The 13,328-nt window shown below is 44.2% G+C and overlaps 1 protein-coding gene across 2 annotated transcripts in view; it reads left to right on the top strand.

Moving 5' to 3' along the window:
• Positions 1-7,551, top strand: part of HNRNPR (heterogeneous nuclear ribonucleoprotein R) — a 37,638-nt gene extending 30,087 nt beyond the window's left edge. For both annotated transcript variants that reach the window (XM_021375174.1, XM_021375175.1), the window contains one exon: positions 6,287-7,551. The gene's annotated coding sequence lies outside the window, so the exon portion shown is untranslated. The remainder of the gene's footprint in view (positions 1-6,286) is intronic.

Here is a 13,328-nt window from a genome sequence, read left to right on the forward strand (position 1 = left end):
CTTCACCATCTGAATACTGGAGTTTTTACCAGTTTAGGACCTGGTCTTTGGTTTTCACTTTTTCCTCTGTTGCCTCTGCCAGAACTCTTCATCTCACCAACCATCTGGAGCGAGAAGCAAGTTCTTCCAAACAGTGATTCCTTTCATCTCAGATAGATGAGTATCCAATGGTTCAGTTTTACAAATGTTTCAGTTTGTCAGTGTAGGAAAGCAGTTCTTGCTAATGCAGGCACTTCTTTTGCTAGTGCTTAGTATGCGCTGGGGAGCTGATCTAAGGTAACACTAAGATAACAGAATTGAGAATGAGACATGGGGAAGAGCAAGAATACTGCCTTTCTTTATTTAAATGATAATAAAATCTGGTGGTAATGCCCCCTACTCAAGGCTCACAAGAATGAATAATGGAGTGGGATGCACATGGTGCAGGTAGTGGCTACTGTTCTGCCAGCTAAAGATAGGGAGTAAAACAAGTGATATGGGTGTGTGGGCGAAACAGGGAATTGCACCCAAAGAATGGAAAGATGTCAAGATGTGGTATCTCTTGTTCATTACAGCAACTTTCAGTAGGGCTGTGCTCTAACTTTGTGCTGTGAAATCTCCTGGTAGACAGGCAGCACACTAGAGATTCTTGCTGTTTGACTGAAGTCTCCCTATGATGTACCTGAAGTTCGTATTTGGACAGTTTGTTCCTGGAATGAGTCAGCTTTCTTCCACAGCAGTGTGCTCATCACAAAAGCAGGTCTTCTTAGAGTGCCCCGTACCGTGCACTTCTTAGATAAGTCAGGCAGGTTAAGTCATCTCTGATTTTTGAAACAAAAACACACGGGAAGTCTCTGAAAATCCTGAACTAGAATAAAAGTGTCCAAGAGAATTTTTGCATGGGCAAAGGATTGCAAGCACCAGCATCAAGATTGTACTAAAGCTGCATCAAAAGAAGCCTGTTGCAGTCAGGTGATGTATCTCTCTTCTTTGTTCTTGTGTCTTAGATTTTCTAAAGGTGATACTTAAGGACAAAGTAGCAGCAGTGTTTGGGTAGGGAGAAGATGGGCTGATAAAGCTGCACGTTGTTTTTAGGACTTTTTAAAAAATATTTTTCAAGAATGCTTAATAGGAACTGCATCTTTCCATTGTAATCTCTTCCTCTGTTGTTTGATTCCTCCTTCTGGAAGGAGTGCACCCTTTCTCAGCGAGGGTGCAGAATAAGCTGCTGTGCAAGCGTAGTAGAAGTCTTGCTTAGTGTGAAATCTGAACTTTCAAAAGGGAGAAGTTGCTTCTAGGCTTGGTAACCAGCAGGGTAGTAGCAAATATCAGTAACTTAGGTCTGTGCAGTCTTTTGTAGCTGTATGCCTTTCAGCTTGAGATCTTGCATGCTTGAAATGCTAACAAGTTACGTGCTTCCTATCTATTTAAACATCTTGTACTTCTTATGAAGCTTCCAGTAGTGAGTAAACTAATATAGTACAGGGCACAAATGTACTTCAACTTTTTTTTGTATATATAAAAATGTGTATCATTCAGGTACTGAGCTGGATCTAGTCCTGGATACAGCTGTGTCTGGAGACTGAGCTTTGCTCTTGAGTAAGGATGTAGAATAATTCACATGGATTCTCTGCTGGCATTTGCTGAATTTGTTGGTAGGTGATGGTATCTGAATTTATGAATCTTCTGTGCAGTAGGGACCGCAGTACGGAAATCTGTGATAGGACCTCCAGGGGGAAGCATAGAACAAGACAGACCACACTGGTTTTTAGCAGACAGACTTTCTGATACACAGAGCCTTTGCTTGTGTTAGCAGTAAATCTTTTCTGTACCAAATTGAGACTACATAATTTTTGTCTCAAAGAAAAACACTATCAGGCTTTAATACCAACAGACTGGAAAAGACTCGTTACTGATGGAGATAAGACTACCTGATGAAAAACGAGATGTAATATGTGATTAAGTACTCAGACCCTCTGCTAATTATATTCCTGGTTGAGTTCTGTCATTACAACAATTCAGCCACTGCAGGTGTGTGCTGTCTGGAAGAAGAGGAGTGATGGTAGAACTGAAAGAAGAAGCAAAAGTCCAGAGCTGTGTAAAATTTTTTTTTGGTAAATCGCACAAATAAAACATTTTAGAAATGATACTTGTCTGCACAGCAATTGGAAATTAAGCTCAAAAAAAAAAGAAAACTTTTTTTTATATCTTCAGTATATAAGTGCCTGGTCCCTTTTATCTACTAATAATGTTTTAGCTTCTATTCTCATCTTGTCTCACATTATCCCAGAAGAATGTTCATGACGCCATATGAATTGAGCAAGCTGGTAAGTTAATTGTCTTTATACTTCAGAAGTTTGATTGCAGGTTTTTTTGGATACATTTCATTCCTAGTACTTCATTTACACCCGCTCTGGTGTTGGAACCTCTGTGGATGTGGCAGGGTACTAATCCTGTGCCGCAGCATCGAGTGAAACGAATCCCGGAAATGTTTTTGAATGTGTGAAGAAATGAGAAGGAACACGTTTACCCGTGGGTGAATCCCAGCCTGCAGAAATGCTGTGGGTGATACTGAAGAACTCGGGCAGGCCTGCAGCGTGGAGCTGCTCTTCAGCTTCTGACTGATGCATCTCATCAGCTGGTGTTCTGCAGAACGATAAACGAGAGGGAAAGGGCTTAAGAGAGCACTGATCCCAATCACACCATGGTTTCGTGTGCTGTGTATCACATTCTTAACCTTCTTGGAATAATACCCAGTATAATCAAACTGTTCTTCACCAGTTACATCAAGGCTAATTTTGGCCTGGTGCTTTCTGCATGAAAATAGCTCAGGCAGACTTCTTGTTGGAAGTATTTTTAATTGCTTTTTACAGTTCTGCACACAAATTTTCAGTTGTATCCTGGTTTAAGAAGTTCTGTGCTGTAGCAGGTCGCGTCAGCCCTGGGTGTTCTGGGATGGCTAAGGATGGCTTTTCAATGTTTGCAAACTCGAAGGGGGGAAAAAAACCACAATGAAAAGGAACTGTCAAGTGGAGAAATGAGGACGCAAATCATAGGAATCTCTAGTTTCTTTTCAATATTTATTGTCGTGTTTTTAAAAATATTTTTCTTTTCTAAGTGTTTTCTAGGTTTCCTGGACTTAGGCTCTGTCCCTATCAGCCCCTCATGCGGTTCGTCATGCACTGCAGTCAGAAGCCTTGACTTGCATTTATCTTTTGGCTTAGAACTAATTCTCCATGCAGACATTCACAGCAGCAAAACTGAATAAGGAAGTGAATGACATTTCACTTTCTCCTGATGTTTCCATTGAAATGTTTAGGAAGTTGGACCTTAATTAGCAGTTTGTAGAGCTGAAATAGAGAAATGGTTATGTAATTGCCCACGTGTTTGCAGGAAAACACCTTTACTTGGTGACATCTGAGTCACTTCAGTGCCTTCTGAGGGGTACCTGCTGTTTTGCAAGGCTCACGTGCAGTAATTGGGAGGCTTCATAATACTGTGTGATTAAAAAAAAAAAAAAAAGGCAGAGCAAAATGAAAATGGATCATGCTTTACCTCACAGTTTTCAGTGTCTATTTATTTTGCGTGATTTGAGTTGAGAGACAAAGGAAAACAAAAGAATAGCCCTGGTATTGTGTTTATCCTTGATGTAAGGAAGAACTGCATAGTTCTGGATAGAGAAGGGCAGGCAGTTGGAAGCAGAAGGCTGGTAAGATACAGCATGACTTCTCTCTCTTGGCCCTAGTGCCATTTGCAGTGCTGGAAGTTTTGGTTTTGTCATGCGTTTCTTGTGTTGGTGTTTTGATGATATTCCAGATGGAAGTACTGGGGAGGGGGAAGGCAAACATACAGACTGGAGAAGGAAGTTAATAAATTTATTGGACCCTGGTACCTAGAAAGTTATGAGAAGATGAGATTCCTTCAGTAATGATGTTCCTATGGGATGTAATTAAGGGAAGCGGGCAGGGATCCCTGAGTGGAGCTGCTGAGGTCCCCTTCAACCAAGCTGGTTTATCATGTTCCAGCTCTGATAAATTTGTATTATGTCGGGTTGTGCACGGAAGTGTCTCAGCTGTTTCCAGGGTGGATATAACCCTGCAAGCAATGAGGTCGTACGCATCTTGTGCTTGATTCCTGAAGCCTGGCTCTGAGCTGGCTCAGCACAAGGCTGATGGATGGCTGATGTTTTGACTGCTGAGAGGGCTGAGTGCGCGTGTTAACGAACACCTTGAAGATCTGATTCCACTGAAGTGGAAGAATGCTTACGTGGAGTAATGATTTTCCATGTTTTCTGGAATTCTACAGTCACGTGGATTCTGACAGCAGTGACACACGTTCTAGAAAATTAAGCACCAATGTCTGCTTGTTCTCCTATATATTCATGTTTCAAATCCCTTCCTTCCAGCATTATGTCTGTTCTGTGCACTGGCTCTCTTCTGAGTTCAGATGGCTACTGGTACTGCTGTGCTGTGCCAGGTGAGAAAGGTGGACCTGAAATTCAGATTTGCAGCAGTTTCCTCTGCCTGCAGCTCCTGCTTCATTCACAGATGTGCAAAGCCTGGTACATGTGGGGCCTTTCTCCCATGAGCTCGGTGAAAGGATATTTCCTGCTCTTGCCAAAATCCTAACCAAGAAATCTGCAACCAAAACCAAGTAGCTTTGCTTGTAGCTTTTTACGTCTTGATATTTTGTGATCCTTCTCCATTTGGGCTGTGACCCTTTCTTTTTGGAATGGCCCTTCCAGTCTCCTGCTCACGTTCACACAAAGTAAAAGCCTGAGAGTCCTTTCATTCCTTGCAGTGGGTTCCTGATCATGGCAGCTGAAGAACCTCCTGATGGGGCTCACAGGGCCTTGAGGTGGAGCTGCCTGGTGCAGCTTTGGGGCATTGCTGCACATCTTGGGTGTGCTTCAGTGACTCGTGATACCTCCTGCTCTGCTCAGGTCTTCACGCTCCTGGAGTGCAATTGTTAATGCTCCTGATGACAGCTCCATCTTGCAGAACAATGCAGGAGACAGCAGAGAAGATGATATCAAATCTTTACTGGCATTGGGGTTTTGCACGCTTGTCTGGTTCCTAGCTATGGTAATCAGTATTGTTTTTTCTTAATGCAGATTATTCTTCTAGTTAACTCAGATTTCAGCTTTGTTCGAGCAAGCATTACAGCTTTATCCCTACAGGCTGATGGTGAAAGTCCATCAGCCATTGCTGCTGCTTGGAACATTGGTCAGGTCCACTTGAGGTGACAGTTTTTCTTTTGAATCTCTTCTGCTGAGCCGTGGCAGGTTGATCAGCCTGGTTGTGCATGGCTCTGCAAACCTTGATCTCCTTAGGGTTCAAGATGTCCAGGTAGCTCCTGAATCTCAAAATTCTTCATTTTTCCCAAATTATTTTTTTTTTATCTTTGCTGCTTTTACCATTAGGTTCAGAAGATGCTGTCAGGGCAGTGCCTTTCTGGCAGGTGGCATTGCTAAGACTTGGGTAGGCAACAAGGAACCTTCTAAGCCTGGTTGGTTGTCATTCCTGTGAATACACTGCATTCACTCTCATCTTTTGCCTGTTCCTAGTGGATTTGTCTTTATTCTGTGCTTAAAAGAAATTTCCAACGTAGAGTAGGAAGAACTGTTAAAAAGAAGAAAGCTTCACCACTGAAACTGAAGAATGGGGATATTTATTTACTTGCACTGGACCAAGTCCCAGATAAACTGGTATTCAAGTAGTAAAGTGTAAAATAGCCTAAATCAGCTTTGGCAAGAATATCCCATTTCTTTTAGTGAGCTGAAGCAGTAACTTGGGTAACCACTGCCTGCTTTCTTGTTTCCAGATTTAATCCTGTGTTTTAGTTTATAGGTGTCTGTGCAAATGGAAACAGTTTATTTTGAAGAACTGCTCAAGATCTTCCCAAGTATACCTCAGTAATTCAGATTATTTGACAGCTGTTGTGCTTCATTTCAATTACCTGTGGCTTTATTCTCCCAGAGAGGCAGGAGAATTATATTGCACCTTGCTCTAGTTGCAGTTCCCTTAAACTGCTTGTGTATTTGACAATTGATTGGCTATTTATATAATAGTATTACCAGCAATCTCTATAAAACTCTTTATCACATTAATGATGAGGACAGCAGAGTCTTTGCTGGGATTTTCAACTGTTTTACACACACTGTTTTTACTGAGAGATCACGTTTCTGCGTTCGTATCTGCTAACCTCCCACTTCTTTTCCTTGGTGTAGGACTGGAGTGCCTGAGCTCTGCTATAACAATTTTCTCTTGTGTAAAGTGTAATTATTTCAACTCTGGTCTGTTTTTAGATGCTGAAGGACAGAGACTGTGATGAGCACTAACAATGATTTGCAACGTGAACTGATGGCAGGTATTTGTGTCTAGTCCTCGTAGTCTGACATAAATAGGGAAGGCGTATGTGCAGCGTGTGACTTCTGGCTGTAGATTCCTCTGTACTTGATGAATATTTCGATGTCGATAGAAAGATTTGTTTTCATAGCGTGTCCAAGAGCTGTTCTGCAGTGAAGGTAAGTTCAGAGGTGTGGGCAGGGGGTGGACAACCAAGCCCTTAATCTGTTCTGATTTTTTTTTTCCTGGCCCAATGCTTAGAGTTCTGTGGACAGATGTTGAACTGATCAGGCAGCTGCTGAAACCGTGAAGAAGCAGGGCATGTTTTTAGCACTGGGGAGAAAATCAGTTTAAGATTTTTAGCCTTTTGACAATGCTCTCAGATGCGTGGTTGAATTTTTAGATGTTTCTGTATGGAGCCAGGAGTTGGGCCCTTTGAACATGGGATATGCTGTAATTATATTTGTTGTCTTTTAAACAGTCAGTTGCAGTTCGGTGTCATTCTCTGCTCATTTTACTGATTGAGAATTACTGTCTTAGAGTTCAGCTGAGTCCTCTTTGCTTTATGGTGAGGGACTGCTGCTGGCTATTAGCTGTGCTTTAAAGACAAATACTCCTATTTTCATACAAGTTCAGACTGTGTTTGTTCAGAAACCCAATGGAAGTGTTAGCTGTGTCTCAGTTCCCTGACTTGGGTTGTCAGGACTTGCCTCTGAGTCTTGTTCTGACAGACAATTAGCTCCCTGGACTCCTTCCTTAGGAAACTTAGCAAAGAGTCTCAGGTGTGCTTTGCTAAGTAGAACCATGTGTAGACAACAGGTATTATAGTTCATGGGGGGAAAAAATACGTAGCATGGAAATATGAAATCTGCATCACCTTGACTTAAAAAATCTAGGAGATCCAGTATCTTAATGCTGTAACTTGGAAGAATGTTGGAGAAGTTCTTGAATATGATATTTTTTTAAACTGTCAATAAAATTGTGTGCAATCTATACTTTTGCAGTAATGTAAAGTGTACCACGGATTAGCTAATCTTCCAGAAGAACCCCAACATCTGCCTGCCATGGCAAGTGATCTGAGGAGTTCCAGGTGGGTGTGCTACGTGTGTATCAAGTCTTCTCTCTAGACAGTGTACTGTATGAACTGCACGTGCATTGTATAATTGTTTCCTACCTGGTCCTTTTGTAATGTCTATCTTTTTCCAATAAATATCTTTTGAAGTCATTACTTTGTGGGTGTTTTCCAAGGGTCTGAGTGTTCTCTTGTGTTGCTAGTCCTCACGGATGTATTCTCTTTGGATCATGCGGGGAAAAGGAGCGGAGAAATTCAGAATCGCTTCAGTTGGGTGGAAATTTTATTTTAAGCTGCCATGGCAGAATGCAAACCCTTCTGTCTAAAGATCTTCTGTTTTGAGACTTTTCTTGGAGAGCCCTTGTGCAGAGGGGAAACGATCTTAAGCAAACTTGAAGAAACTTCTCATGATGCAAAACGTACTGAGGTTACGTTTGGAAAGCAGTGATAAATTAGAATTTAGCATCCTGTGAAATGCCAAATCCTGTAGGATACTTCAGTGGTATGAATGTAGGAGTAGCCTTGCCCTTGCGTGAATAACAGGGGTTTGGCTTAATCTTGGCTGGTTAGATCCCCCCACCCTGGAGGAATGAGAAGAGCAGAACACGCCCAGTGGTCTTTAATGTGCAGCACCTCTCTGTCTCTGCAGTCTTCCACTTCATTTTTTTTCAGACATTAAGGAGCAAGTGGGCCTGTGTACTGGCATAGGTGGTAATCTGTGTGTGTGTGCATGTGTGTAATTACTGAAGAATTCCTTTCTTCTAGAAAAGTATTCTGCCATGTCATGTTGTTCAGTCTGGCTTCATTTTTCATTTCAGCTGTGCAGGCATTTCCAGAATCACTCTGATGCTCTTTTCCCCCCATGCTTATTCCTTTTTACATGCAGTGTGTCAGTCCTGCTGAGCAGCAGGAGCGAGTGCTTCCTAAAAACGGCTCCCACAGACATGTGAGTTCAGGAGCTGGCACAAGATTGTTTTGGAGACAGGACCACGAAAGCAGAATGATAGTTAATCCTGTACCAAACATGTTAAGCACATGAAATAAAATAAAAGTCCAGATGTTCTGAATTTTGGCTCAGCTCTGTCTTCAAACAAACACATACCTTCGTGGCCACCTGGATTGGGCGTGGGGTGACCTAATGTTTGCATGCAGCTCTTGGCAGGCAGGAGGGGACGGTGAGATTAACAGTTACGTTCAGCCTAAATTAAGTGACCGATTACCAAAACATTTTAGGTTGATTCTTGTAATATTACCATCCTGTGAATGTCACTTCCTTAGGGTTGCAGAGGGTCTGCTTTGCACGGAGCACAGGGCTGGAGGGATCGCTAGCTGAGCGCAGATGAGGAGCCATCCGCTGCCCTTGGAGCCCATGGGAGCACGAATAAACACATCGTATGTTTATGGTTGACAGTGTGAATTCCTGCTCTTTCCAAAGTGACCTGTGAATTGGAATTAAATCTTATGTGTAAATTACATTTCAAGAAAGGGCTGAGGGGAATGCATTCAATGTGCAGCTCCTCCCTTAGTCTGCTGCTGTAAGCTATATGCTGTAGCAACGAGAAAGCTGGGGATAATTCTTAGCTCTGTGGGCCGTGGGTTGATGGTGTTGCTCAAGTTTCTACCACATTTTGAGGAATGGAGGTACCTACCCCTGCTACTGGACAGGCTTTAATATATGTGATCTCAGTATTTTTTTTTTCTTCTGGCAATTCGGCTTTATCAGATGTAGCCAAACTTCTTAATGATGCATAGCTCCCACTTCTTGAAAGCCATGAAACTTTTGAGTCTGTTCCTTACAGCTCTTTACAGGACCTCTTGCTTCCATCTGCTGAATTTAAATTGAAATGTGCTTTCTGTCATATTATCACATATTTGCTGAAGTGAAATGTGTATGGGCGAGGGCAGATGTGTTAAAGATGTGCATAAGGAAACATGGACTCGCTGATCTGTCCTCTTCCCAGGCACTGACAAGGTCCAATCATTTCCTTTTTAGGATTTTAACCCGTCAGAGAAAAAGCACGGAAGCCAAGTATTTGTCAGCTTTCCTTCTAAGGAGGAAGATTCCACTTTGACAAAAAAAAAAAAAAAAAAGTCTTAAATGTGAAGAAGTGTGGGAGTCTCGCTGCTGGGAAGATGACACCTAGGCAGGGTACAGCTTGTTCTGCGTGGTCTGTTCATGTGCAAGGAGAAATGGGGCAGTGTTTGCTCAGGTCACACTAGCAGCAGTCCTGAGAGCATTGTCTGAGGTTCTGCTCCTTTTCACATAGGAGGGGATTCGCAATGGAATTGGCAAAATAACTGTTAAAATTCATTACTCTTGCTTTTTCTGACCTGTGCTGCTTTTAATGATCAGCGTCCTGTCTGAGCCTGGATTTGTTGCTGATGTTTAGTGATTATTTTTTTTGTAGAAGCTGTCTAGCAATCTTTTCTTTAGGATTGCTGGCGAAAGAGCTTGTAGCTGGATTATTGTGGCCATGCTGAGTTACACTGATCTGTGGATGTGACCTGTCGTTGTTTAGAAGTACATCCTATAATCACTCTCATTGCTTCAGACCTCACTGTTTCCACTTTTTGGTACCTGTTGCTTTTTCCTGTACTCCTTCCTGCATGCAACTTTTCTACCTCGTGATGAAGCTCCTTCCAAGCTGTTTCCTGAGCTGGATACACAGTTTTCCTTCAGGATATTGGGATAAAATGATGGTGGTGATAATAAAATCTCTTAGATCGTGACCTTCCTGGATGTACAAAACATAGAATCATAGAATGGCTTAAGTTGGAAGGGACCTTAAAGATTGAGTTCCAGCCCCCTGCTGTGGGTTGGGAGCCCCCCACCAGGTCAGGCTGCCCAGGGCCCATCCATGGCCTCAGGCACCTCCAGGGATGGGGCACCCACAGCTCTGGGCAGCGGTGCCAGGGCCTCACTGCCCTCTGAGTGAAGAATTTGCTCCTCACACGTAACCTGAATTTCAAAGCTTGTGAATTGGAGTCTGCATTTACATTTGAAGCTGATACCTTGATGCCAGATATCAGAAAATGGAAATTCTGGTTTGGAAGGTTCTGTGCAACCCTGTTGCTGCACGAAGTGCTGCTCAGGGTTTTGAAAGTGGAGGGATATAAACAGGATGCCTTGTCCTTGAAGACATTCAAGGTCAGGCTGGACCAAGCTCTGAGCACCTGATTGAGGTGTAGGTGTCCTGGTTCATTGCAGGTGAGTTGGATCACATGATCTTTAAAGGCCCCCCTCCAATTCAAAAGATTCTATGATTATCACTCCATGAAGTTTAAAAAAAAAACAAAAAACCACCACCAACAAAAAACCCTCAAAGGCAATGAAGATCTGACCTGCAGCTTTCTTCAGCACATCCGCTCTCTGAGCTACCCTATCTTCTTCTACTTCTGTGGTACTACAGTATCAGGATCTACCAAGCTGTCAACCCAACCTTTCTGCTGGGTAGGATCATAGAACAGATCCTCCTGCAAACTATGCTAAAACACATGTGAGAGATGGGTATCATACGAAAGAACCTGTGTAGATTCACCAAGAGCAGGTCCTCCCAGACCAATCTAGTGGCTTTCTGTGATGTGTAACTGCATCAGTGGACAAGGGAAGAGCCACTGATGTCGTCTGTCTTGAATTCAATGAGGCCTTTCACACAGTCCTCCATAACATCCTTCTCTCTAAGTTGGTAGGATATGGATTTGGTGGGTGGGCTGTTGGATGGATGAGGAACGGGTTGCAAGATAGTACCCGGAGCGTGGTGGTCAATGGCTCAATGTGCAGATGGAGATCAGTGACAGTGGTGTCCCCTGGGGTCAGTACTGGGACCAGTGCTCTTTAATATCTTCACCAGCGACACTGACAGCGGGATCGAGCACGCCCTCAGCAGCTTGCAGATGATGCCAAGTTGTGTGGTGTGGTTGACATGCCCAAGGGACAAGATGCCGTCCAGAGAGACCCACACAGGCTGAGCAGTGGGCCCAGGGGAACCGTGTGAGATTCAACAAAGCCAAGTGCAGGGGAGTTGGACTGCTTGGCCTTTGAAGCTCCCTTCCAAATCAAACGATTCTGTGATTCTATAGGAGAGGAGGGGGGCTTGAATGCCTGACAGATGGCATCGATGGATCACAAGAAGGGATGATGCTTTGATAATTAAGGCAGCCTGTATGGGAGGGATAGACTTCTGGCACTTCACAAGGTCCTTAATGAGCTTTTCTAATTGGAGAATGGAAAAAAGAAAACCACGTTAGGGAAGTTCTGTGTCCCTTATAGAAGTCAGGATCAGGGATGGAGAAGGTCTTGGCAGATGGGCAACCATGTTTTCTGAGGATACTGGGTTGTGGGGATGAGAACTGGGCTGAAGACTTTGGAATTTGAGGGTCTGGGCAACAAAAAGGAGTTGTGCCAGATGGGAAAACCAGCTCTGACTTGGTGTATGAGACAGCAGGGTTGGTCCAGGCTGTTGTTGGTCAGCACTGAGAGCTTGCAGCTCTAGGACGGGATTCTGTGCAGTCAGCAGCCTGGTGCTCGGCAGTGGCTGAAAGGCATTTGGGTATTGCACCACTGGAAAGGAACAGAAACCCAAGCAGAGCCTGCAGATCTGTGACCTAACAATCCCGTGTGTAGTGTCGCCTTCTTTCTGCCCATATTGCAATGAGGATGGGCTGCTCTAACTTCCTCACTCACAGTGTGTGATCTTTTCTCATTTTCAAGCTTAGCAGTACAGGCTCGTGTGTGGAAAAGGTAGCAAGACAACAGCATACACGTTTCACTGAAGTTTTTGCTTTTTCTTTCTCCAGAATTATTGTAGTTAGCTGAGCAAATGTACCTCTTTGGATTTAGGCCTCTCTTAGCCTGCCTGTAACTCGTAAATAGCTTCAGAACAGCTAGAAGACAAACATGCTTGTTCTTCATTGCACCTGGTGTGTGGCATTCACTGCTGGTGTAATTTCCCTGGTTAACTGGGAGTTAACTGTTAACTGGAAGTTAACTGTTGGTGGTGCTCGGATGCTCACACCATAATAAAGCTCGCTGTTCCCTTTGTGCAGCCATCCCTGTCTGGGTGACAGCTCCTCTACCCGAGCATTATCTGCCGTGATGATCTGTCTGGCGTGGCTGCTGTAATTGCCTCCCACACTTCAGTTTTTCTCCCCGACTCCCTCCTACTCCGATGCCTGCAATGCCTTCAAGGCAGAAGGTCCCGACACTGATGTTCTGTGAAAATCTCCGTTTGCTGTGCCCTGATGGGACCCCGTGGCACTGCCTGCCATTTGCTTCCCCTTCCCAGGGTGTGCTGGGGCTCCTTGCACCCCTGTGCAAATGGGGGGTACCTCCTGCAGGGCACGAAGTGTCCCAGATAAGATTAGAAATCCTGGGGCAGCTTGAGCGTGTTGAAATATTTGAGGGGTAGAGTGGCTTGGGTCCGAAGGGATCTTAAAGGTCATCTCATTCCAACCCCCTGCTGTGGGCTGGGTGCTCCCCACCAGGTCAGACTGCCCAGGGACCCATCTGTGGCCATGGGCACCTCCAGGGATGGGGCACCCACACTCCTCTGGGCAATAGGAGTAACCCAATGCTGGGGTTTTCTTCTTTCATTGTTTACTAGCAAGAAAGATACTTTCCCTGGAGATGGGAAGCATGGACCCTGGTTGCACCAGGCAGCATGGAGTGCTGCAAAGACACTATGGCTGCCCTGCAATGTGCAGATGCAGAGAGGTGAATATGATGTCCATACCTAGTGATGATACACGCAAGCTACCTGCAGAAAGTCTGGTGGCTGTGCCTGGAGAAGTGGCCTTCAGGCAGGGACCCCCCTCCCTGCACACTGAGCTGTGGTGCAGTTTTCCATCATGTGGCAGGCTGCCATCGCTCAGGACCTGGCTCAGCCACTGCTCCACTGGGGTCAGTGCTGTTTGCCAAGGCCGTGAGATGC

The sequence above is a fragment of the Numida meleagris genome, chromosome 22, assembly GCF_002078875.1.
Source record: "Numida meleagris isolate 19003 breed g44 Domestic line chromosome 22, NumMel1.0, whole genome shotgun sequence".
NCBI classification, from domain to species: domain Eukaryota; kingdom Metazoa; phylum Chordata; class Aves; order Galliformes; family Numididae; genus Numida; species Numida meleagris.